At 41.2% G+C, this 26,297-nt stretch overlaps 1 protein-coding gene and 1 pseudogene across 5 annotated transcripts in view; both read right to left on the reverse strand.

The window, feature by feature from the left end:
• Window positions 1–2,422, reverse strand: part of LOC137202720 (tigger transposable element-derived protein 1-like) — a 32,646-nt pseudogene extending 30,224 nt beyond the window's left edge.
• Window positions 1–26,297, reverse strand: part of LMNTD1 (lamin tail domain containing 1) — a 440,677-nt gene that overhangs the window by 135,090 nt on the left and 279,290 nt on the right. For all 5 annotated transcript variants that reach the window (XM_067695956.1, XM_067695955.1, XM_067695954.1 and 2 more), the window contains 2 exons: window positions 5,687–5,788; window positions 4,332–4,383 (listed from right to left, as the gene is read on the reverse strand). The gene's annotated coding sequence lies outside the window, so the exon portion shown is untranslated. The remainder of the gene's footprint in view (window positions 1–4,331; window positions 4,384–5,686; window positions 5,789–26,297) is intronic.

Genomic DNA, 26,297 nt, shown 5'->3' on the forward strand with positions numbered 1-26,297 from the left:
GTATCAGGGGCATTGCAGGAAAGGCTGATCCACTTCAGATGGCTTAAGCCTGAAGACAGTGTAATAAAGAGACTATTTACAGAGATAGGGACTGGGTTGAGAAAACAAGGGATGGTGGATTACCAATGAATGAGAAATAATGATCACCTTTAAGTTTAAAGTAGAAGAGGGACTAAAAAACTAAAAATAGAGCTACCATATGATCCAGCAATCCCACTCCTGGGCATATATACAGAGAAAACCATAATTTGAAAAGATACACGCACCCCAATGTTCACTGCAGCACTATTTACATTAGCCAGGACATGGAAGCAACCTAAATGTCCGTCGAAAGAGGAATGGATAAAGAAGATGTGGTATGTATATACAGTGGAATATTACTTGACCATTAAAAAGAATTAAATAATGCCATTTGCAGCAACATGGATGGACCTAGAGATTGTCATACTGAGTGAAGTAAGTCAGACAGAGAAAGACAAATATCATATGATATCACTTATATGTGGAATCTAAAACAATGGTACAAATGAACTTATTTACAAAACAGAAATAGAGTCACAGATGTAGTAAACAATCTTATGGTTACTGGGTGGGGGGAAGAAGGGGGAGGGATAAATTGGGAGACTGGGATTGACATATACACACTACTATATAAAATAGATAACTAATAAGGACCTACTGTATAGCACAGGGAACTCTACCCAATACTCTGTAATGACCTGTATGGGAAAAGAATCTAAAAAAGAGTGGATATATGTATATGTATAACTGATTCACTTTTCTGTACAGCAGAAACTAACACTAACATCATAAATCAACTATACTCCAATAAAAATTAATTAAAAATAAAATAAAATATGTGGCACATCTTAAAAAAATTTTTTTTTTTAATTTTTAAAAAAAGTAGAAGAGGGACAAAGGTGTCTGGAGACAAGTGGTCACTAGAGCTGTGGCCTGGGAGGAATGCAGCTACCCCTGAACAACAGTGAGGCAGGGAGGGAGCTGTGTGTGTGCAGGGGAATAATCCAACCTCTTTCCCTGCTTTCCCTCCAATGTCTTGCCAGTGCCTTCCATTGGCTGAACCCAGTTCGAAGCAAATCGATAAGAGAACCAGGTGATGCAGTCTACAGAGGCCAGTTTTCTGGGGCACAAGCAAGGCAGAGAAGACCAGAGAACAGATGGTGCACTGGGGCTGGGGCAAAATGTGTTGTTGCTTTCCAAATAAGGGGTAGAAGTGTTAGAAGGAACCAAACATCTCAATGGAAGGTTACCACTGCCTCCACGACAGATGGAGGGAATGAAGCTCAGAGAGGTAGTGACTTGCCAATGTTATCAGCTAGAAGAAGGAACCAATTCAGAGCCCTAAATGGTGCCTCAGGCCTACTCCATTTCCCACTACACTGCGCGGCTCCACTCAGAGTGATGGCTGAAATGACCTTGGTCTCGTCCAAGCAGTTTCTGCCCTGAGATAAGCCAAGGGTATGAAATCATATCTTGTTTTTTACCCCTCCTTCCGTTCCCTACATTCTTGGTCTGAGTCCATTCGTTGGGATTTTCCAAATAATCTTTCAGAGAGGGTTTCTTAAACATTAACTTTGAAAGTTATTGACGTTAGGAAATTGGGTTCCCTCCTTTTTAGGGAGAGGGAAGGTTAGATCGAAGATATAAAGGCATCTGAAAGAAAGAGAGAGAAAGAAAAGCAAGAAAGAAAGAAAAAAGGAAGGAAGGAAGGAAGGAAGGAAGGAGGGGGGACTGACCAAATGCCTATCAACAACAGTAGAATGGAAAACTGTGGAATATCCACATAATGGAATATTATACAGGAAGGGAACTAAAACTGCATGCAAAAAAGGAGTGAAATTCATAGATACAGTATTAATAGAAGGCAATCAGAACCCATTTGTAAGATTTCAAAAGCAGGCAAAAATAATCTATGGTGTTAGAAGATAGGATCGTGGTTATCTTAGGGGCTGGGAAATGGAAAGGGGTTTCTGTGTTGTTAATAATTTTCTGCGTTTTGTCTATTTGTTTGTTTTAGTTTATTTGTTTAATCTGGGTGGTGGTTGTACAGGTGTGGTCATTTTGTGAAAATTCATTGAACTGCCTGTTATGAATTGTGCCCTTTTCTTTTTTTTTATTTGTTTTTTAACATCTTTTTTTTTATTAGTCATCATTTTATACACATCAGTGTATACATGTCAATCCCAATCGCCCAATTCAGCACATCACCACCACCACCCGCCGCTGCTTTCCCCCCTTGGTGTCCATACATGTGCCTTTTTCTATATATACAGACATACAATTTCAGGTAGCCAGTTGCATTAGTCAGTTTTGGTGCAGTAAAAATCAATCTTCCAAAGTCTCTGTGGCTTTCCACACAGTTTTCTCTTTGTGCTATGCAGAATTCTAAGAAGGCCCCCATGGTCTCCGTCCCTTGGTGTTACTCCTGTGATTGTGTTACCTTACATGGAAAAGGGATTTTGCAGATTGTGCTGGGCTCCCCGCCCTCCAGGTCCAGCCCCTGCGTGTTCCTCTGTCCTGACGCTGGCCCTTCCTGCCCAGCTCCTTCCCACACCATCCAGGGTCCCCAGGAGCACACACCAGACCCCCTTACGGAGCTGGCAGCTGCACAGGCTCTGGCCCTGCTGGCTTCCTTGGGACCTCCTCTTTATGAATCAGCTGAATTGAAGATAAGGAGATTATCTGGGTGGATCTAACCTAATTCCATGAACCCTTTAAAAGCAGAGTGTCTTCTGGTCAGAGACTTGACAGGAGGGAGATTCAGAGTGCCATTACTGGCTTGAGGATGAAAGATGACACACTGAAAAGACCTGAGAACAGCCCCTAAGAACTGAGAGCAACCCCTGGCCCACAGCCAGCAAGAAAAGAGGACCTCAGTCCTACAACCACAAGGAAATAAGTTCTGTCAATGACCAGTGAGCTCGGAAGAGAACTCCAAACCCCAGTGAGAACAGCAGCTGACACCTTGATCTCAGCCCAGTGAGATGCTGAGCACGGTATCCGATAGCCCCATGCCCACACATCTGACCTACAGAAACTGTGAGATGATACATTGTGGTTTTCAGGTGCTAAGTTTGTGGTAATTTGTTTGCAACAATAGAAAACAAACACACATTTGTTCACGTTTTGGCGGCTTTGTGTTGGCAGCTGCTGAGACCCTGCTCAGCGCTGCTCCACGAGTCTTCACATTCTGGGACCCATATTGAAGGAGCTTCCATATTTGGGACATTCATATGACAGAGGGAAAAGAGCAAGTGAGATCACAAAAGCCCATGATGCCTCTTAAAGTATGTAGTGTTCATCACATCTGCTCACACTCCAATGGCCAAAGCAGGCCATACAACCAGGACCAAAGGTGATGGGGCAGGATGTATAATCTTCTTACAGAAAAGGGGAGATTGAATAATATTCAAAAACAATGCAATCTATCACCATGGGCTGTTATAACTGTGGTCTAATTGGAAAGAGCAGAGTCTTTGGTGTCAGAAAGTCTTGAGTATGAATCTTGGGACCACCACCTTACTGGCTGTGTGACCACGGGGAAGTTAGGAAATTCCTCTGAGCCTTGGTCTCTTAAATGGTAAATACCTATCTTACAGGATTGGTGTGAATGTTAAATGTACCAATATGATGCCTGGTAGACACTTTAATATGTGCTGATAGATATTAGCCTCAGACTCTTACCTCACAGATTAACCAGAATGCAATTCTTCCAAAGGGAGAAGTCAGGGAAAGGAAGCCACATCTAAACACACCTCCTTTCCCCCATTTTCCTAATAAAACTAATGCAGAGTCCAAAATATATAATTCCTTTATACACTATATCTCTTTGAATGTTGTAGTAACAAATGGCTTAAAGGGAATATAATATTACTCTTCTGAATGGAATTGTTGAACGCAATCAATACCAGAGGTGGAATTACTTTATAATTACCTTTCTAACCTGATCATTCACTTTAACAGCTATTTATGGCTTATGAAAATGTTGTCATAAAGCCACAGTTATTACAGTTGGAAAACTGACAAATCAAACAGTCAATAATACTTTGTCCTCAGACCATTTAGACTTTCTTTTTAACTTGCCCAGGTAGTTTTAAACACTATTTCAGGTTTCTAGTTCACAATTATCTCTTTTAAAGTAACTATTGATATTATTAGTTGTTATTTTTTAAGCCCCAATCCATTATTTGGGGTTTTAACTTTTTTTTAATCACATAAAAAATAACCATCTCTCTCTCTCTCTCACACACACACACAGTTAGTACACTTTCTTCAGCAGAAGAAAAAAGTCACGTCTCTCAAAAACTTACCAGATGAAGACAACTGCAGTCAACGTTTTGGTGTGTCTTCCAATTTTTTTTCCTGAATAGATAAATAGATAGACTTCATGACTGTATACATATACACATATATAGTATATGTTTGTATTTCTGTGTATTTACATATATTTCTTTCACAAAAATGGGGTTATATATTATATTCTATTTTTAACCTGCTTTTCCATGTAGTTATATTCATATATACCATTGCTTTAATGATTTTGTTTAATGATTTTTTAAAATTTATTTGTGGTTGTGTTGGGTCTTCATTGCTGCAAGCAGGCTTTCTCTAGTTGCTGCGAGAGTTGTGGTGTGTTGGCTTCTCATTGCAGTAGCTTCTCTTGTTGTGGAGCACGGGCTCTAGGCACGTGGGCTTCAGTAGTTGTAGCGCATGGGCTCAGTAGTTGTGGCGCACGGGCTTAGCTGCTCCGTGGCATGTGGGATCTTCCCAGACCAGGGATCGAACCCATGTCCCCTGCATTGGCAGGCAGATTCTTAACCACTGCGCCACCAGGGAAGTCCCAATGATTTTATATTTATTTTTCAACCAGAATCTTACTATTGAATATTTAGATTATTTGTTAATTTTCTATTATCTACTCTCTGAAACAGAGCTTCCACTAGCCCATATATATGAATTAGAGGGAGTCAGGGTGTAAGGCTTGCTGGCCAAGGAACCTGTCTGATTTCAGCCCTACTCACCCCTCTGATCAGATCCCATATATGGCAGCTCTGCTCTTAAATTTCCAAATGTATACTGGAAATGTTAGAGAACAATAAACATAGAATCTCTCTCAGAATGGATGAGTCTTTTCTTGAAATTTCCAGCCATTCTGTATTATCAAGAGTTGCCATATGGTGTGTAACAGTATCCACATCTTGGTTTATTACCTGCCCCTTCTATGACTTGTCTTTATTGACCTGTTAATTTCTCTGTGAAAGGGCATCAGAAGTGATTAAAGTGCTAAGACTTTACAGGTCAGAGATGCATAGAGCACCCCCCGCTTCCAGTGTCATCACAAAGGTGCTCATGATTAAAGCATTCAGGTGATGTCTCTTTTTATATTTTGAAAACAAAAATGGAAAAAGAGAGCCTTGTGTTCTGATTCTTCTTTTGCTTCAGACCTAGAAAATGATTGCTCATAAAGTCCCCAAAAGAACTGGCAATCATGACTCTCGACAGCCCTGAATGAAGCCATTGTTATAGAAACATGACTGCCTTTATGGGTGAACAATTACATTTTTTTATACCACATGGAATTAAATGGAAGTCTCCATCTGCCTCTGTTAAGAGCTCCCTTTGGAGAGACTGGTAGCCAGTTAGCCAGAAGCCAGTGGACACTGACCTCTAGCCCAGACCCCTGGTCCCAGCCTTCCGTTGTCTCCTCCTGGGCTCCGACCGCAGCTCTTCTCATGCAAGTGCTATTGTTGGTGTCTTCAGAGAGAAGCTGTTAAAGGAAAGGGAAGATTATTTGCAAGTGGGTAGGAAAATGTTCCAACAAAAGAATGAAATGATTAGCTTCCTCCTATATATCAGCACTAGCCCTGTTGCCACATCTTCAGGCTGTAGTGAGTGAGGAAAACAATGACATTCCTGATGCAAGGCAGAGTCACCTGCAGCCACTGACCAATCACAGGTAAGGCCACCCTCTTCTTTACCCTGGGAGAGGGTGGGAGGTGGGGAGACTGCAAATTTATCCTAGTATATTTCTCATCTTATTAAAATCTTTTAAAATGGGAACCATCCTTTTTTATATGTATATTTTTATTGGAGCATAGTTGATTTACAATGCTGTGTTAATTACTGCTGTACAGCAAAGTGACTCAGTTATACACATATAGACATTCTTTTTTTATATTCTTTTCCATTATGGTTTATCACAGGAGATTGGATATAGTTCCCTGTGCTATACAGTAGGACCTGGTTGTTTATCCATTCTATCTGTAATAGTTTGCATCTACCAACACCAAAACTCCCAGTCCATCCCTCTCCCTCCTGCCCACCACTTGCCCACAAGTCTGTTCTCTATGTCTATGAGTCTGTTTCTGTTTTGTAGATAGGTTCGTTTGTGCCATATTTTAGATTTAAAATGGGAACCATTCTTGAATGGAGGGACTATGTAAAATGACAACCCCTAAGGGGCCTAATTCTTTTTAACATGATATGATATGACCCTTTAAAAGTAGAAGGTTGAGAGATTTGTGGGGTTAGCTGATCATTAATTTTTCCTGTGTGTGAGGTATAACTATCACTCAAGAAAGTCTAGAAAGCTTACCACCAGGCTATTGTGGTGAGCCTGAGGTCTGACAGGAATCTCAAGGCTCTGAGAGAAGGCTTCTTAACCTGATCTGTGCTGTATTATTTTGGAGGGGAGATCATGGGTTGCCCATTTCTTATAGACAATTTGACATTGTAGACAATTAGGAAATATGATCAGACAAATGGACGATTGGAAAAACGTGTACAGCAGAAGGATAAAAAGAGAACATCTGGGCATGCCCTTCGTTAGCTATAAGTTAGCTGATAGCTTTGTCCAAGAGATGGATGATGGGGCTTCAATAAAGGGATGAGGCTTCCTCATTTTCGCCTTGAGGAGAGACTTGAAGAAAGGGAGCTGGTGGGTTTGCTGAAGAGCTGGGAATGTCTGCATGAAAAACGGATGCCACAAGTGAAGGAAAAAAGTGTTTATTTAAACAATGGAGGTAGTGGGATGTGGAGAGGGACAAGAGTTAGAGGAGTGAGAAGGGAGAAGAAAAGGCAGAAGACGTAAGAAAGATTTGCATTTTGAGGTCTTTCACAAACTCCCTGGCTTCTCACCTTTCTATGTTGTCTCAGGTCTAACACTCTAAATAACACCGCCCTTAGGAAGCTTCCTGCTCCCAGCCTGAGTGAGATGCCCTCATCGGGGCTCTTGGAGCTCCCGGTGTCCGCTCTTATTTCAAAGGACTGCAATGGCCTAAGTTGGTTTCTCTGAGTGTCCAGTGGACTCTGAGCTTCGTGAACTCAGTGATGTGCCCGCTTTGCTCCCTGCTGTGGTCTAAGCATGGGGAACGATGCCTGGTGCATAGTTATTGTTCAAAAAGTATGTTGGATGAATACATTGCAGGGGGGAGGGTGCAGAGATCATAAGCAGAGAGGAGAGGCTGATTAGAGAGGAGCAGGTTCATGGGGATGGCCGGAGTCCACAGGTAGAGAATTGACACAGTCTGGGAACTTAGAGAAGCACCGCAGAAGGAATGGGTGGGTAGCAAAAGATGGAGCTTCAGCGGTGAGCAGGCTTGATCGCTAAAGGGCCCTTTAAACCATGTGAGAGAGATTAGAATTAATGTCGAGGGCAGTGTGGAGACACATGAACAGGAGAGTTGGGAAGCCATGTGATTACATTTGCATGCTTAGAAAGAGGAATTTTGCTGCAGCCTGTAGAACAGATTCGAGAGGGGCCAGCATGGAGGCAGGGAACCCGTTTAGAGACTGCTGCAGAAATCGATGGGAGATATCATCGTGGGTTGAACCATAATAGTGCAGAAAGGATGGAAAAAGTGGTGGAATTTAAGAAATATTTCAAAAGTAGAATTGACAACCTTGATATTGATTAGAGAATAAAGAAGAAAGAGAAGTCAAGACTGGTATCTTTGTTTCAGGCTTGAGTAACTGGATGATCAGTGGTACCATTCGCTAAGAAAAAAAAAAGAGAGAAAGGAGTATTTGTTTGCATTTTTGTAATTTCAGTCCCAGGCAGGTTGAAGTCGATGTGTATGTGGAATATTCAAGAGGCAGCTAGATAAGCGCATCTTGAGAGCTCAGGTGATGAATGGGGCTGGAGGATCAGAGCTGGTGGTCGTGGACATAGAGGTGGTAAGGAAAGCCATGGAAATTGATGAGGTTGCTTACGGGAGGGCATAGAGGGAGGAGACAAGAAGACTCAGGACTCTGAAGAACAGACACACTTTTTAAAAGGCAGGAGAAAGGAGCCTAAAAAGAACAATATGATGAAGTAGCCTGTGAGATAAAGAAGGGTCACAGAAGCTGAGGGGAAGATTTATTTCTAGTAGAAGAAGTGTCTAAATATCAAAGTCTACAAGGAATTAGGTTGACAACGGAGGCACATCTATCAAATGTAGCACCAGGGCAGTAATTGGCAACCTTGATGCAAACAGCTTCAGTAATAAGTTTGGGGGCAGAAGCCGTATTACACTGGGTTGAGAAGTGAACAGGAAGTAACAACTTGAATACAGCGAGTGTGGACAAATATTTCAAGAAGTTTGACAGTAAAGGGGCAAGTATGCTTACAGTTTTCAAGGCCCTTAATCATTCAACCTTTATAGGAAGAAATAATGGGCAACAGTGGCCTAAGGAAGAGCAAAGAGCAAAACAGATCCCCCAGAGCAAAAGAGATCACTCCAAAACCTTGAGGTGGTCCCCCAGACAGAAAGTGGGGGAAAGTGAGTTTGCTGGGAAAGTTCCATTTTATTTTATTTTTTTTAAAATTTATTTATTTATTTTTGGCTGCATTGGGTCCTCGTTGCTGCACGCGGGCTTTCCTTTCTCTAGTTGCCGCGAGCAGGGATTACTCTTTGTTGCGGTGCGCGGGCTTCTCACTGCGGTGGCTTCTCTTGTTGTGGAGCACGGGCTCTAGGCGCGGGGGTTTCAGTAGTTGTGGCTCGTGCGCTCTAGAGCACGGGTTCAGTAGTTGTGGTGCACAGGCTTAGTTGCTCTGCGGGATGTGGGATCTTCCCGGACGAGGCCTGAAACCCGTGTCCCCTGCATTGGCAGGCAGATTCTTAACCACTGCGCCACCAGGGAAGTCCCAGGAAAGTTCTATTTTAAACTCTGGTGTGTTGGATGGTGTTTTGCCATGGAAGATACACAACGGCAATGGGAAAGAGAAGAGTGGAACTGACAGAGGTGCCCTATCTGAGATGGACACTTACAGAGTTCTCTGCAGTAGTGGCAGCCGAGACAGCCCACAGGAGTAAGACTCCCAGGGAAAGAATGTGAATGAGAGGGACAAAAGATGGAGGACAGTCATGACAGCCGTCCACTGATATTTGTCACCTAGGAACTAGATATTTTTCCTGACTGGACAACTGGATAAGGAAAGTCAAGTCATCATTTCTATGCAGACTTTTTAACCTTTACTGAATTATCTTATGTATAAGGGAAATCTAAACTGCTTATTTCAAGACAAGTTAACCCTCCCCCACCTCCACCCCCAGACTATAATTGTGCAATACTCTTGACTTTACAACTTGAAGTGTATTCAGCAAAATGGATTCAGATGCTTTTAGCATTTTCTGTAATATGTAATTTCTATGAACATTATATTTCTCACCATCAACTACTATTTTCTATAATGAGTAAATTGATGAGGAATGCAAATATAAAGTTCACCCCAGCCTCTCTCAGGATGAATGCTGAAGGTGTCATGTGTTTGGGCAACAGCCAGGGTGTGAGTGATGAGGTTAAAGGACGTGGTGAAGTGCTGTGTTAAGAAGCCGAAGCTAAAAAGGGGGGTGGAAATCAGATCCCTGCAGGTCTTTAATATTCTGCTAAGTAATTTTAGCTTCATTATGTAGACAATGGAAAGGCATTGAGTTATTGTGAGTAGAGGAGTGAGAGGCTTAGATCTGAGTTTTAAGAAGGTAATGGTGGTAATTAGTAGGCTCCTAGAAATATTTGTTAACTGAATGGAGAAAATGATGACTGAAGACTAGGGGATCAGATAAAACTGCTGTTACTATTCGGGAGATAATGGGAGATACGGTGGAAGGTCTCCCATTAAATGAAGTCAGGGACTGAATTTGATCAGTCATTTGCTTTAACAAGTAGGGAATTAAGAAAAGATATATACACTTTCCTCAGAGATTATATTTTTAACCTAAGACGTATATGAGTACACTCATCCAGCAATTGTATAATAGAGTGCCAAGGCCCTTCCTCTGAGTATAAGTTTGCTAATTGGAATTGTATCATTTTTCTTACGTGAGTCACACTCATGTTTCCATTTCTCTAAATTGCAGCAAAGAGCAGAGTGCAGAATCTTAAAGACATGTTTACAAACTTTTCCCAATCATGTTTGGTTCACCTTTCTCATACTTATTTGAATTATAATATTTTCAGCCACTCAGTCTCACCAAGTCTTCCCAAAGAATTACAACTTAGTTTGCGTAGGAACAGCTCTCTTTCACACTCAGGTTTCATTGGTTTACATAATATTTAATTAAATGCTGTAACATATTGAAAAGTACAACTGCATTGACTGGCTTGTGAACAAGATACAACTGTTTCTTGGTAAACATACAACTAAATTGATGGGAGCAGGAAAGTTTAGTGCAGCAGACAATCTCCTACTAGTCTCCAGTGATGAGTGTGAAAGAGGATCGGAAAGGGCTGTTAATGAGGGGATTTGGCTAATTGGGGATCTGCTAACAGAGCTTCCACTGTGATGATGTGAGCTCGAGCAACAGCAGTGGAAAAAGACAGGACAGGACAAACTGAAAAGACATCAAGACACCAGCTTTGGAAATAAACAGGCTAGAGTTCAAACTGTGACTTTATCACTTAGCTGTGAGCCCCAAAGTTTCTTTTTTCTTACATATGAAACAAGAATAATGCAGTGCAGTGAAAGATTGATTGGGAAAACGCAGCTAATGTACTTAGCAATGTGCCTGACACAAGTAAGGAATCAGTATGATATTATCAGCAGAATTTTATGTTGAATTGAGGAAAGTGAAGCCTCAGAGATGATTCCCTATGGTCTACCTTGCCTGAATAAAAGATAATAGGATTAAAAATGTAATACCACTAACTGAAACAGGAAAACCAAGAGAATGGAACATGTTTTCAGGCTGAGGGGAGGGAGCAGTAGCAAGAGAAATTTTTTTAAAAAATTAGAAATCAAGAGTGGCTTTCTCTGTTGTATGAAATTGTAGGTGGTTTTTGCATTCATCTTTGTTCCTTTCTGTATCTTCCAAATTTTCTACTTTGAGTGTATAAATACTGGACTCAGAGAAAAACACTATTTCCTTCAACATGAGATATGAGATTGGGGATAGTCTAAGAGACAATGTTCCAGAAAAAGTGGAATGGGGTGGTATGGGAACACAGGTGGAGAAAAAAAGCTTAGGAAGGGGACAGGGACATTTCTCCCACTGAGGAAAGAAAGAAAAGAGAACAAATGAAGGTTTAGAGAAGTTTTAAAGTGGACGTAAGAAAATTTGAGGAAAATCACATCATTTGGCCTCTACATTTTTTTTTTTTTTTTTGCAGTACGCAGGCCTGTCACCGCTGCGGCCCCTCCCACTGCGGAGCACAGGCCCCGGACGCGCAGGCCCAGCGGCCATGGCTCATGGGCCCAGCCGCTCAGCGGCATGCGGGATCCTCCCGGACTGGGGCACGAACCCGTGTCCCCTGCATCGGCAGGTGGACTCTCAACCACTGCACCACCAGGGAAGCCCTGGCCTCTACATTTTTAAGTAAATTAAGAGGCAAGGTAGTTTGCTAAAACTGAGGAGGGAAGATAGAACTGGAAATATGGAAAGAGTAAAAATGGTTTTAAAACTTCATATGAGGAACAAAAAAAGATTTAATTTGAAATTAACACAAATCTTTCCAAAAAGCCAGGAGGCCCAGCTGAGGGTGAATAATACGCGTGAGTTGTGGAGCCAGAGGCCCAATTATCTCCGTTGCCACAGTTGACTGTGTGCGAACGGCGGTGGCAGTTCGAACTGGCCAGGCAGGTGTGGGAGAGTCACGGGTGCGGAAACCTGGGGGAACCCTCACTCCACCAAGCCTGTTCTTCTTCCTCATCTCTCGCAGGCAACTACCACTGTGCCCTCTGTTGCTTTTCACAGAAACCTTGGACTCATGCTAGATTCCTCTCTCTCTTTTATGAACCCCCATCTAAACAATCCCCAAGTTCTGCCCACTTTTTCTCCTAACACTTCTCCACCTTCACTGTCACCACGGTTGCCACTGTCATCCTCTTGCCCTAACTATTGCCTTGGCCTCTAACTGCTCTCCCACATCTGCTCCTGCCTCGCTCAGTTCCATTCTTTGCATTGTCTTTGTCTTTAAAAAAACACATCAGGTATTGTTTCACCCTTTTAAGACCCTTAAAAGGCTTCTGATTTCTCTTAGAATAAGGAGCAAAGTTCTCAATACAGCTCACCAGGTCATTATGATCCGGTCCCTGTGACAGCCCAGACTCACCTGGCAGAGACCCTCCTCTAGCTCTCTATTCTCTGGGCACATGGACCTTCTCTTTGCTCCTCAAAAACATGGAGACAATAAAGTGACCAACAGAGACAGAGATGGGGGCGGGCTCTCGTATAATCAGATGTTATGGATTTCATAAGGAAGAGAAAAATAAAGAAAATTAAATTACATTTTAAAATACCAAACGAAGACCGAGCACTGACCCAAAGGGTTTGAATAATTTAGTTGAATAACTAGTAAGAAAAACGGTGATGTTTACGTATTGATTGGCTTTCCCTTACACCCTCCACCCTGGCTACCCAGTGCTTAGGGACTTGTGGGGAAGTTCAGATCTGTTTTAGGGAATAAAACCCAGATGCTTCACAGACACCAGACCCTCCAAGACAATTGTCTCTGAGCACTTTCGTTGGACGTCCCAAAGGCATCTCAACACCAGCAACTCCCTCCTCCCCATCTACCCCCATCCATCTCCATAAGCCAACCAGGACAGCCGAGCAGAGCTGTCCTGGTTCCTCCCACACCTGAGCCTACAGACATGGCCCTGCAGTCCTCTCTCAGCCAGGCTCTCAGCTTGTCTGGATTTGGCATCTGTCCCCAGCCTAATTCCCTGTTCCAGTCCCCCCTCCCATCCATCCTCCTCTCAGATACTGGGCTGGTCCTTCTAAAATATCAACTTGCTCCCATCACTCTCAGGATGAAAAAGAAAAAAGAAGAGGAAGTAGTAGGATGTAAGAAAAAAAATATGCTGACATTGACCCCAAGGAGTAGGGAGGGAAAAAGGAATGACCTCTGTTTGAAAGTATTGTGATTCGAGTGGGCTTATCAGCAAAAAGCCAAATTTTAGTTGGTTGTACTCTTAGATTTTCATTCATTTAATCAGATAATATCATAAGTTCAATACTTCTCTAAATATCTGTGAAATGTCTGAGGCATTGAAGACGATGCATACTAGTTAGTACAAAAGGGCAGACTCTTTCTGAAATGAGCCACAAATTTCTGCAAAGCTTAAGTTATCTTCCACACAAAAATGTCAGAAAAAATTCTCAGGCCTTTTGTTTCATGAGAGTAGTATAACACTTAGGATGGTCACTGAAGAAAACAATCCCTTGGAAACTGGTTGAAACACATTTCCCCACTCGGTGGGTGACACAACCCTTGTTCAGCAGGGCCACAGGGACAAGTTATTGCTGCCTCAAGACCACACTATACAAACTGGGTGATCAAAGTCCTCTTTTCTAGTGGGCAGAGGGCTTAAAAAACCATATCTCTCAAACAGCACGTTTGTTTAGCAAAGAGCCTTAGGTGCAGGGACCATGGGAAGGGAGCCTCTTTCTGACTTCTTTATGTAAATGCCAAAACACTTTCCAAATGTTATGAACTTGAACTGCTGTTTTTTGACAAGTGAACGGTGGTTTTCAGGCAGCTCCTCAAATTACAGTCCCAGACCTGGTAAATAAAGGCATTCAGGAGTTGTCTAGAATCTCAGGCTGCACATATCATTTGTCTAAGTAGATGATTGATATCCCAGCCTGAGCCTAAACTGGGTTCAGACATCCTGGATGTGTACAAAGGGATATCCCAAAGCGTCTTTTGGAGAACTCAGAACTGTCTTGTTTTTCAAATAAAAAAATTTAAATTGAAGTATAGTTGACATACAACATTATATTAGTTTCAAGTGCACAACGGAGTGATTTGACATTTATATACATTACAAATTGATCACAACACTGTAAGTCCAGTAACTATCTTTCACCTTACAAAGTTATTACAGTATTATTGACTATATTCCCTATGCTTTACCTTATATCCCCATGACTTATTTATTTTATGACTGGAAGTTTGTACCTCTTAATCCTCCTCATGTATTTTGCCCAACCCCCATTCCCCCCCCCTCTGGTGATCACCAGTTTGTTCTCTGTATCTATGAGTCTGTTTCTACTTTGTTTTGTTTGTTTGCTTTGTTTCTCAGATTCTACATATAAGTGAAATCGTATGGTACTTATCTTTCTCTGACTTATTTCACTTAGCATAATACCGTCCAGGTCCACTCACGTTATCACGTTATCGCAAATGGCAAGATTTCATTCTTTTTATGGCTGAGTACTATTGCATTTTATATATACATATTTTTCTTTACCCATTCATCCATCGATGAATACTTAGGTTGCTTCCATACCTTGGCTATTGTAAATAATGCTGCAGTGGACATAGGGGTGCATATATCTTTTCAAATTAGTATTTTCATTTTCTTTGGATAAATATCCAGTAGTAGAATTGCTGGATCATCGGGAAGTTCTATTTTTAATTTTTTGAGGATCCTCTATACTGTTTCCAGAAACATATCTGCAGTTAGAATATAGGAATGATTCTCAGTACAGTTTGGTAGCTGTCTTCTGCTCAGCGTCATAAATCATAACTGGATGAAGGAGGTGAAGGAGGGCGTTGGAGAGGGAGAGAGAGGAGTTGGAAGCTTGATTTGGCTTTTAAGACACCATGACCCAGAGGGTAGTGGGGACATCCCCTCTCCCCTCACTCCAGACCTTCATGCAGCTTTAGCACCACAAGAGAACTTTAATGACATCACCCAGTGTGAGATGGACGACTGGGAGCCATCCGGAGCCACATGTGGCCAGAGGGGACTTGTCAGGAACTTCACAGTAGACTGTGAGCCATACTTGTTGTAGAGGGTCATTCTGCAGGGAGAGTAAAGTCTAAGATAATTCATAAATTTCTGGCCTGGGGACTTCCCTGGCGGTCCAGTGGGTAGGACTCCAGGCTCTCACTGCCAAGGGCCCGGGTTCAATCCCTGGTCGGGGAACAAAGATCCCACAAGCCACACAGCGCAGCCAAAAAAGAAAAAAGAGAGAGAGGCTTTAAGCATAACTTTCTGGCCTGGCCAACTGATAAGTGTTGGGTGGTGGTGCCACTTCCTGAAAGAGAGAACAAAAGAGAAGCCGATGATGGCCAATTCAGTTTGGGAGATGTCAAGTTTGAGATGACTGAAATCTCCCAGGGAAGGTGTCAATAAGGCAGTTCAGAGCTTTAGAGAAAGTCTTGGGTAGAGCTATACATTTAGTGCCATTGGTTTAGAGATATCATTTGAAGTAATGGCTATTGAGGAGATGGTCCAGAGAAAGTACATGAGGAGAGCCCAAAAGACAGCAAAACCCTAATATTATCCATACTAAAAAGAGTAGCAAAAAGTGCTCTTAATAGAATAATAATTGAATAACAGGGTAAGCCCAGGGGTGTAGGAAGGAGATCTGGGAAAGTTGCTATCCAAAGAAATCCCACTTATAACTTAATCTACAGAGTCGTTTTTGGAAAATGATACCACTTCTTTGTTTCTAGATCTTCCCTTTCAGAGAAACTGACCATAGAGTATTAAATCTGAAATTGGACTTTCAAGTAAAAGAAATAATTGTTAGGACTGCTTTAAAGATATAAATCAGTGAGTAGTTAAGCCAGGAAATAATAAACAGTCATTAGCGGAAGCATAGCAATGTAAGTCCTAGAAACTTTTATTTCTTTTTAAAAATTGATTGTCCAGTAAGACACCAATAGCATATAGACCCACATTAATTGGTGCTTATAAAGTGATTAATCTCTTTATTTCCCCTCCAGTCATTTGAAATGTTCTATAAGATGCCCTACTGAAAAAAGGTAATATTTTAACAGGGACTTTACAAGGGCTTTCATTTTGCAAAGTTTTAGAGTGTGGTGGTACCCTTCTTGGCATCATAATTCAACACCAGCCTACTTCAAATCAGATGTTTATATGTAGGTTCAGAAGATATGCAGGACCATGAACTCCAAGACTGAAATTTCAGAATGTAACTCTTTCATTTTTTAACTGGAAAATAAACAGACCACTACCTTCTTTGTAAAAGAGGTCCTACGTGATAAATAATAAGGAGGACAGCTTTGCCAAGTCTCTCCCCCTTTTTTTACCATCTTTTCTAGAGAGTTTGTAGGTGACCAGTTGCAATGCATTTTGTAGTGAGAAGCTGTATTATTTCAAATATCCTCTGTAATCCTTTACAATAATTAAATGCTTATTCCTGCTATAGGTAAATAAGTCTATTCCACAGATTTCTGCCTGTAATCTAGAAGCTTATAGTGAGTGTCTTTTTTTGCTTCTGAAATTCTATACAGCTGACACATGTGCCATATTTAAACTCAGATTCTGCTATCTCTCCTCCTACTCCTGGTGAAATCATTATGCCCTCAGTTGATATTTCTCATTTTCCCTTTAATAAAACCACAGTGAATCTTTTTGTATGCCTCCTGTATAACAAAACCCTCAAGAATCAAATAGGTTCAAATTTGTCATGATTTCAACATGGTGAACTTCATTTACAGTTGTTCTGGACATAACACACCTGGCTGGAATATACTTAGTCTGGATTCTACATTCATTTTAAATTCAATTTTAAATTGACAGAGGAATGGATAAAGATGTGGTACATGTATACAATGGAGTATCACTGAGCCATTAAAAAGAATGAAAAAATACCATTTGCAACAACATGGATAGACCTGGAGATGATCATACTAAGTGAAGTAAGTCAGACAGAGAAAGACAAATATCATATGATATCACCTATATGCGGAATCTTAAAAAAAATGATACAAATGAACTTATTTGCAAAACAGACTCACAGACTCACAGACTTAGAGAATGAACATTTCTTCTTTCTTTAAGAATAAAGCAACCACTTACATTTGCCCTGATGTGAGATGACTTGGAGCTCCTGCCCAAGTCCCACATTCTCCAAGCCTTTCTCTATGAGAAATCCTACCCAGAGCAAGCATCTGTTCTCCAGAAGATCTTAAAAGGGATGTTGAAGAGGGTAACGCAGGCAAACACAGTATTAATGGGTGTTCCACATACATTTCTCACAAATTGAGTGGGTTGAAGACTACCGTGACTTCAAAGTTGGTTTCTCTGCTTAATTCCCAGAAGTTCCAAGTCATCCGTAATTGAATGAGCAGTCGCTGCACCTGACAATTAGTTGACCCTATTTCCTCTTTCTTGTCTGCCACTGGCTGGTTATAATGATCATCCCATCTATAGGTTCAATCCTGCCCTTCTCAGGCAGGAAGTATTTAAAAAGCCTGGGGCCCTTGATCTCTTCACAGTCATGAGAAGTTTGATATTAAATGTCTTGAAGGGATAGGTATAGTGGATTCACTTTGTTATAAAGCAGAAACTGGATTAGGAGCCAAGATGGCGGAGTAGAAGGACTTGCTCTCTCTCTCTTGCGAGAACACCAGAATCACAACTAGCTGCTGGACAATCATTGACAGGAAGACACTGGAACTCATCAAAAAAGTTACCCCAATTACAAAGACGAAGGAGAAGCCACAATGAGATGGAAGGAGGGGCGAAATCACAGTAAAATCAAATCCCATAACTGCTGGGTTGGTGACTCACAGAAGGGAGAACACTTATACCACAGAAGTCCACACACTGGAGTGAAGGTTCTGAGACCCACATCAGGCTTCCCAACCTGGGGGTCTGGCAACGGAAGGAGGAATTCCTAGAGAATCAGACTTTGAGGCTACTGAGATTTGATTGCAGGACTTCAACAGAACTGGGGAAAACAGAGACTCCACTCTTGGAGGGCACACACAAAGCAGTGTGCGCATCAGGACCCAGGGGAAGGAGCAGTGACCCCAGGGGAGACTGAACCAGACCTACCTGCTAGTGTTGGAGGATCTCCTGCAGACATGGGGGGTTGCTGTGGCTCACCGTGGGGGCAAGGACACTGGTAGCAGAAGTTCTGGGAAGTACTCCTTGGCGTGAGCCCTCCAAGAATCCACCATTAGCCCCACCAAAGAGCCCAGGTAGGTTCCAGTGTTGGGTTGCCTCAGGCGAAACAACCAACAGGGAGGGAACCAAGCCCCACCCATCAACAGTCAAGTGGATTAAAGATTTACTGAGGTCGGCCCACCAGAGCAACAGTCAGCTCTACCCACCACCACTCCCTTCCACCAGGAAACTTGCATAGGCCCCTTAGATAGCCTCATCCACCAGAGGGCAAACAGCAGAAGCAAGAAGAACTACAGTCCTGCAGCCTGTGGAACAAAAACCACATTCACAGAAAGATAGACAAGATGAAAAGGCAGAGGGCTATGTGCCAGAAAAAGGAAAAAGATAAAACCCCAGAAAAACAGTTAAATGAAGTGCAGATAGGCAACCATCCAGAAAAAGAATTCAGAATAATGATAGTGAAGATGATCCAGGACCTCGGAAAAAGGATGGAGAAAAGATTGAGAAGACACAAGAAATGTTTAACATAAAGACCTAGAAGAATTAAAGAACAAACAAACAGAGATGAACAATACAATAACTGAAATGAAAACTACACTAGAAGGAATCAATAGCAGAATAACTGAGGCAGACGAACGGAGAAGTAACCTGGAAGACAGAATGTTGGAATTCACTGCTGTGGAAAAGAGTAAAGAAAAAAGAATGAAAAGAAATGAAGACAGCCTAAGAGACCTCTGGGACAACATTAAACGCAACAACATTTGCATTATACAGGTCCCAGAAGGAGAAGAGAGAGAGAAAGGACCCGAGAAAATATTTGAAGAGATTATAGTCGAAAACTTCCCTAACATGGGAAAGGAAGTAGCCACCCAAGTCCAGAAAGTGCAGAGAGTCCCATACAGGATAAACCTAAGGAGAAACACACCAAGACACATAGTAATCAAGTCGGCAAAAATTAAAGACAAAGAAAAATTACTGAAAGCAGCAAGGGAAAAACGACAAATAACATACAAGGGAACTCCAATAAGGTTAACAGCTGATTTCTCAGCAGAAACTCTACAAGCCAGAAGGGAATGGCATGATATACTTAAAGTGATGATAGGGAAGAACTTACAACCAAGATTACTCTACCCAGAAAGGATCTCATTCAGATTTGATGGAGAAATCAAAAGCTTTACAGACAAGCAAAAGCTAAGAGAATTCAGCACCACCAAACCAGGTCTACAACAAATGCTAAAGGAACTTCTCTAGTGGGAAACACAAGAGAAGGAAAGGACCTACAAAAAGAAACCCAAAACAATTAAGAAAATGATAATAGGAACATACATATCAATAATTACCTTAAACATCAATGCATTAAATGATCCAACCAAAATACACAGGCTTGCTGAATGAATACAAAAACAAGACCCATCTATATGCTGTCTACAAGAGACCCACTTCAGATCTAGGGACACATACAGACTGAAAGTGAGGGGATGGAAAGAGTATTCCATGCAAATGGAAATCAAAAGAAAGCTGGAGTAGCAATACTCATAACAGATAAAATAGACTTTAAAATAAAGAATGTTACAAGAGACAAGGAAGGACAGTCCACAATGATCAAGGGATCACTCTAAGAAGAAGATATAACAATTATAAATATATATGCATCCAACATAGGAGCACCTCAATATATAAGGCAACTGCTAACAGCTATAAAAGAGGAAATCGACAGTAACACAATAATAGTGGAGGACTTTAAAACCTCACTTACACCAATGGATCATCCAAAATGAAAATAAATAAGAAAACACAAGCTTTAAATGACACAATAGACCAGATAGATTTAGTTGATATTTATCGGACATTCCATCCAAAAACAGCAGAAGACACTTTCTTCTCAAGTAAGCATGGAACTTTCTCCAGGATAGATCACATCTCGGGTCACAAATCAAGCCTCAGTAAATTTAAGAAAATTGAAATTATATCAAACAACTTTTCTGACCACAATGCTATGAGATTAGAAATGAATTACAGGGGAAAAACAGTAAAAAACACAAACACATGGAGGCTAAACAATACATTACTAAATAACCAAGAGATCACTGAAGAAATCAAAAAGGACATAAAAAAATACCTAGAGACAAATGACAGTGAAAACACGATGATCCAAAACCTATGGGATACAGCAAAAGCAGTTCTAAGAGGGAAGTTTATAGCAATACAATCCTACCTCAAGAAACAAGAAACATCTCAAATAAACAATCTAAACTTACACCTAAAGGAACTACAGAAAGAAGAACAAACAAAACACAAAGTTAGTAGAAGGAAAGAAATCATAAAGGTCAGAGCAGAAATAAGTGAAATAGAAACAAAGAAAACAATAGCAAAGATCAATAAAACTAAAAGCTGGTTCTTGGAGAAGATAAACAAAGTTAATAAAACTTTAGCCAGACTCATGAAGAAACAGAGGAAGAGGACTCAAACCAATAAAATTAGAAATGAAAAAGAAGTTACAACAGACACCGCAGAAATATAAAGCATCCTAAGAGACTACTACAAGCAACTCTATGCCAATAAAATGGACAACCTGGAAGAAATGGTCAAATTCTTAGAAAGGTATAACCTTCCAAGATTGAACCAGGAAGAAATAGAAAATATGAACAGACCAATCACAAGTAATGAAATTGAAACTGTGATTAAAAATCTTCCAACAAGGGCTTCCCTGGTGACGCAGTGGTTGAGAGTCCACCTGCCGATGCAGGGGACGCGGGTTCGTGCCCTGGTCCGGGAGGAGCCTGCATGCCGCGGAGCGGCTAGGTCCATGGGCCATGGCTGCTGAGCCTGCGTGTCCGGAGCCTGTGCTCCACAACGGGAGAGGCCACAGCAGTGAGAGGCCCGCATACCACAAAAAAAAAAAAAAAAAAATCTTCCAACAAACCAAAGTCCAGGACCAGATGGCTTCACAGGTGAATTCTATCAAACATTTAGAGAAGAGCTAACACCTATCCTTCTTAAACTCTTCCAAAAAATGGCAGAGGAAGGAACACTCCCAAACTCATTCTATGAGGTCACCATCACCCTGATACCAAAACCAGATAAAGACAGTATAAAAAAAGAAAATTACAGAGCAATATCACTGAAGAATATAGATGCAAAAATCCTCAACAAGATCCTAGCAAACAGAATCCAACAACACATTAAAAGGATCATACACCACGATCAAGTGGGATTTATCCCAGGGATGCAGGATTCTTCAATATACGTTAATCAATCAATGTGATAAACCATATTAACAAATTGAAGAATAAAAACCACATGATCATCTCAATAGATGCAGAAAAAGCTTTTGACAAAATTCAATACCCTTTTATGATAAAAACTCTCCAGAAAGGGGACATAGAGGGAACTTACCTCAACATAATAAAGGTCACATATGACAAACCCACAGCAAACATCATTCTCAATGGTGAAAAATTGAAACCATTTCCTCTAAGATCAGGAACAAGTCAAGGATGTGCACTCTCACCACTATTATTCAACATAGTTTTGGAAGTCCTAGCCATGGCAATCAGAGAAGAAAAAGAAAGAAAAGTAGTACAAATCGGAAAGGAAGAAGTAAAACTGTCACTGTTTGCAGATGACATGATACTATACATGGAGAATCCTAAAGATGCCACCAGAAAACTATTAGAGCTAATTAATGAACTTGGTAAAGTTTCAGGATACAAAATTAATGCACAGAAATCTCTTGCATTCCTATTCACTAACGATGAAAAATCTGAAAGAGAAATTAAGGAATCACTCCCATTTACCATTGCGACAAGAAGAGTAAAATACCTAGGAATATACCTACCTAGGGAGACAAACTACCTGTATGCAGAACACTATAAGACACTGATGAAAGAAATTAAAGATGATACCAACAGATGGAGAGATATACCATGTTGTGGGATTGGAAGAATGAATATTGTGAAAATGACTATACTACCCAAAGCAATCTACAGATTCAGTGTAATCCCTATCAAATTACCAATGGTGTTTTTTTAAGGAACTAAAACAAAAAATCTTAAAATTTGTATGGAGACACAAAAGACTCCGAATAGCCAAAGCAGTCTTGAGGGAAAAAACGGGGCTGGAGGAATCAGACACCCTGACTTCAGACTATACTACATAGCTACAGTAATCAAGACAATATGGTACTGGCTCAAAAACAGAAACATAGATCAATGGAATGAGACAGAAAGCCCAGAAATAAACCCATGCACCTATGGTTAACTAATCTATGACAAAGGAGGCAAGGATATACAATGGAGAAAAGACAGTCTCTTCAATAAGTGGTGCTGGGAAAACTGGACAGCTACATGTAAAAGAATGAAATTAGAACACTGCCTAACACCATACACAAAAATAAACTCAAAATGATTCAAGACCTTAATGTAAGACCAGACATTATAAAACTCTTAGAGGAAAACATGGGAAGAACACTCTTTGACATAAATCACAGCAAGATCTTTTTTGATCCACCTCCTAGAGTAATGGAAATAAAAACCAAAATAAACAAATGGGATCTAATGAAACTTCAAAGTTTTTGCACAGCAAAGGAAACCATAAACAAGGGGAAAAGACAACACTCAGAATTGGAGAAAATATTTGCAAACGAATCAATGGACAAAGGATTAATCTCCAAAATATATAAACAGCTCATGCAGCTCAATATTAGAAAAACAAACAACCCAATCCAAAAATGGTCAGAAGACCTAAATAGACATTTCTCCAAAGAAGACATACAGATGGCCAAGAAGCACATGAAAAGCTGCTCTACATCACTAATTATTAGAGAAATGCAAATCAAAAATACAGTGAGGTATCACCTCACACCAGTTAGAATGGGCATTGTCAGAAAATCTATAAACAACAAATGCTGGAGAAGGTGTGGAGAAAAGGGAACCCTCTTGCACTGTAAGTGGGAATGTATATTGATACAACCACTATGGAGAACAGTATGGAGGTTCCTTAAAGAACTAAAAATAGAATTACCATATGATCCAGCAATCCCACTACTGGGCATATACCCAGAGAAAACCATAATTCAAAAAGACACATGCACCCCAATGTTCATTGCAGCACTATTTACAATAGCCAGGACATGGAAGCAACCTAAATGCCCATCGACAGATGAATGGATAAAGAAGATGTGGTATATATATACAATGGAATATTACTCAGCCACAAAAAGGAACGAAATTGGGTCATTTGTAGAGATGTGGATGGATCTAGAGACTGTCATACAGAGTGAAGTAAGTCAGAAAGAGAAAAACAAATATCGTATATTAACGCATATATGTGGAACCTAGAAAAATGGTACAGATGAACCGGTTTGCAGGGCAGAAACTGAGACACAGATGTAGAGAACAGATGTATGGACACCAAGGGGGGAAAGCCGTGGGGGGGTGGGGGTGGGAGTGGGATGAATTGGGAGATTGAGATTGACATGCATACACTGATGTGTATAAAACTGATGACTAATCAGGACCTGCTGTATAAAAAAAAAAAATAAATGAAAATAAAAAAAAATATCTGGAAGGGAGTCCACTGGCTTGGATTAGGCTAGGGATCCAAGTAAACACCTTGCAGGCTGCCCCACATATGGGTGTGAGGCCCTGTGTGCAGGTCCACATATTGCCTCTCACTCCTCCTAGATGTTCCCATGCGCCTCCTGGTCTTGCCTTGCCCTTGAGAACTGGTCCACCTTTGCTCTTGGTAGTTCTACCCAGAAGCTGAAGCTTTGCCTTGCATTCCAATTCAGGGCCCACATCCCTGCTACTCTTACAAAGGCCAACTGGCTTGAGGCTGTCAATCTCTCTGAACTTCCATCATGGACTTCTGGGGCTGAGCACTTGCTGGAGGCTGCAGCCACCTTGAAACTTAGTGTTTCCTGCCTCCCAGGTGGATCCTGTCAGCCCTGGAATTGGCACAGTTCTCCTTGGGCCAGGCCTACTTTACTAAGGGGGCCAATATCAGATTAATTACACTGCCCTCTGATCTGACTTGCTACGAATAAATATTTGATGGGTCCCTGATAAATCCCAAACTATACGATTAGCATCTAACGTGTGACAATGCTTTACTCTACATAAAAACTGTATCATCAGTTATCCGTGTAATGAACTCCCTTGATGAAATTAACAAACTTTAAAAATGTGTTCAGATTACATGGATGTGGTACCTGAGTATGAGTAACAACCTTAACAAATAATCATTTTTCAGTAAATGTAGGGTTACCTACTATCCAGGTTTATCCAGGACTCTTGCAATTTTAGACTGAAAGTCCTGCAAACTGAGATGGTTGGTCACCCTGGGAAAATGAATCAGCCTCTCTTATTGGTATTGATCTGAAAAATGAGAAAGGACCCAATTATAACTGTATATAAAATTACAACCTGACGATTCTATTTTTAATTACAGCCTCTTCCTGCTCACTTAGCGTACTGTAGCTCTACTTCCAGCTAAATGGAATCCTTTCCACCTAGACCTCTCTCCCTTTTAAAGGACATTTTCCTTTCCCTACATGACACTTCCTGTTCCTAAGACCATAATTAACACTGCCTTCTAGATTTTAACAGATCATCCTGACCCAGACAGTGAACCTAGTTCCACAGGGAGGTCTTTTTTTTTTTTTTTTTTTTTGCGGTATGCGGGCCTTTCACTGTTGTGGCCTCTCCAGTTGCAGAGCACAGTCATCCAGACGCGCAGGCTCAGCGGCCATGGCTCACGGGCCCAGCCGCTCCGCGGCATATGGGATCTTCCCAGACCGGGGCACGAACCCGCGTGCCCTGCGTCGGCAGGCGGAATCCCAACCACTGCGCCACCAGGGAAGCCCCACAGGGAGGTCTTTTATCTCAGGCTAGCAGTTGTCCCGGTTTTCTCATTGTTTTGACTGCTGCATTGCAGAGCCCCATTTCTTCATCCTACGGAGAGTGTTTTAAGTGTTTAAACCAGGAAAGAAATAGTAACTCAAATCCTAGGTTAAGCTAAATAAACAGGTGGTTTTTTTTTTTCTATTTAGCAGTCCTTCTTAATGTCTAAATTTGCTAAATATGTACTGTGAATCTCCAAATAAATTGACTGCATTCAGTGTTTCACAAGCATATTTGATCATGGATGTCATTTTAATAGCTTGTGGAATTCATGTCTGGCTGTATAAAGTTTGAGAAGTACTAGTATAAGTGGAAAAGCACAGACTTTGCTGCCAAAGAGCTCTAGGTTCAAATCTTAGCTCCAATGATTTTTAGTTGGGTGACTTATTCACTTAACCTATCTGTAAATCCTTTCTTTAATTAAGTTTCCACATTGTTATAAAAAAGGAGGCAGAGGAGGAAGGAGATTTAAAGGCAATTTCTGTTTCCAATTTTGTATACCAGGTATCTACCTGTTGGGGCTCTTGTAAGGATTTATAAGCCTGTGTATGAAAGGCACCTGCCATACTACCTCAAAAGTCCATGGTGTGGGGCTTCCCTGGTGGCGCAGTGGTTGAGAGTCCACCTGCCTATGCAGGGGACACGGGTTCGTGCCCCGGTCCGGGAAGATCCCACATGCCGCAGAGCGGCTGGGCCCGTGAGCCATGGCCACTGAGCCTGCGCATCCGGAGCCTGTGCTCCGCAACGGGAGAGGCCACAACAGTGAGAGGTCCACGTACCGCAAAAAAAAAAAAAAAGAAAGAAAGAAAGAAAGAAAAGATACACGTACCCCAATGTTCATTGCGACACTATTTACAATAACCAAGACAGGGAAGCAACCTAAATGTCCATTGACAGAGGAATGGATAAAGAAGATGTGGTACATATATACAATGGAATATTATTCAGCCACTAAAAAAAAACGAAAAGAAAGTAATGCCATCTGCAGCAACATGGATGGACCTAGAGATTATCATACTAAGTGAAGTAAGTCAGACAGAGAAAGACAAATATCATATGAT

Source organism: Pseudorca crassidens, chromosome 11, assembly GCF_039906515.1.
Source record: "Pseudorca crassidens isolate mPseCra1 chromosome 11, mPseCra1.hap1, whole genome shotgun sequence".
In the NCBI taxonomy this organism is placed as follows: domain Eukaryota; kingdom Metazoa; phylum Chordata; class Mammalia; order Artiodactyla; family Delphinidae; genus Pseudorca; species Pseudorca crassidens.